Below are 653 nucleotides of genomic sequence, written 5' to 3' on the forward strand. Positions count from 1 at the left end.
GACGTGCGGGTATCCTGCGGGGCCGGATCCTGCCCGGGGCGGTGCGGATCTGGGTGCGACCCCCGTGCCTGGCGTGTGCCCCGCCCCTGGTGCTGGCCTGGGCACCACGGGGTGTGGAGCTGCCCTCTGCCGCGTGGGCACTGTCACCAACCCCCGTGGGCACCGTCCCAGCTCTCCATGAGCATCATCTCCACCCCACCGCCACCCCGCGAGGGCACCGTCCCAACCCCTCCTGGGTGCTGTCCCCAAATCCTGTGGGCAGCGTCCCTAGTCCCCACTGTCACTATCACAGCATCCCCGTGGGCACCGTCCCCAGCTCCCTGCGGGCGCCGTCCCCTGCCCTCGTGGGCACCTGGTTGTCACTGTCACAGCATCCCCGTGGGTGCTGTTCCCAGTCCCTGTGGGCATCATCCCCACCCTGCCATGGGCATCCCCCTGGGCCTCCCTGGGCACTGTCTCCGGTCCCCCTTGGGTACAGCCCCCCACGCTGTGGTCGCCATCCCCCGTCCACGTTGTCACTGTCACGACCTCCCCGTGGGCACCGTCCCAAACTCCTGTGGGCACCAGCTTCACCCCACCACGGACACCATCTCGGGGACGCTGTGGGCACCGTCCCCAGCTCCCTGTGGGTGCAGTCCCTAACCCCCGTGGGC

This window comes from Corvus brachyrhynchos, unplaced genomic scaffold (assembly GCF_000691975.1).
Source record: "Corvus brachyrhynchos isolate BGI_N302 unplaced genomic scaffold, ASM69197v1 scaffold30, whole genome shotgun sequence".
Classification (NCBI taxonomy): domain Eukaryota; kingdom Metazoa; phylum Chordata; class Aves; order Passeriformes; family Corvidae; genus Corvus; species Corvus brachyrhynchos.